Source organism: Bison bison, unplaced genomic scaffold (genome assembly GCF_000754665.1).
Source record: "Bison bison bison isolate TAMUID 2011002044 unplaced genomic scaffold, Bison_UMD1.0 scf7180017864367, whole genome shotgun sequence".
Classification (NCBI taxonomy): domain Eukaryota; kingdom Metazoa; phylum Chordata; class Mammalia; order Artiodactyla; family Bovidae; genus Bison; species Bison bison.
The window spans coordinates 5,078,739-5,079,077 of NW_011494939.1; positions in this window are offsets into that span (position 1 = coordinate 5,078,739).

Genomic DNA, 339 nt, shown 5'->3' on the forward strand with positions numbered 1-339 from the left:
GAGACCAGGGCCCCTGGAGATTCAGCTCCTCAGTTCATACAGGGGTGATCAAGGGCACGGCTGCTCCGTTCCTCCCTAACAGCCTTCCAGCAAGACTGCCATCCCTCTGTCCTCACTGTCTGTTCCTGGTCTAAGGCACCCAGGCTGGATGACCGCCCTAAAGAGGTGTCTCTCGGGGTTCCTGTGGATGCCCCGCAGTCACGCGGGGGAGGGGCAATGGGCGGCACCACCCCAAGCCAGGTTGTCCTCTGCCCTCCACCCCTTAGCCATTCCCTATATATTAGTAATCTTAGGCTGTCTAACAAATTCCCTACACCTTAGTAGCTTAAAACAACAAAC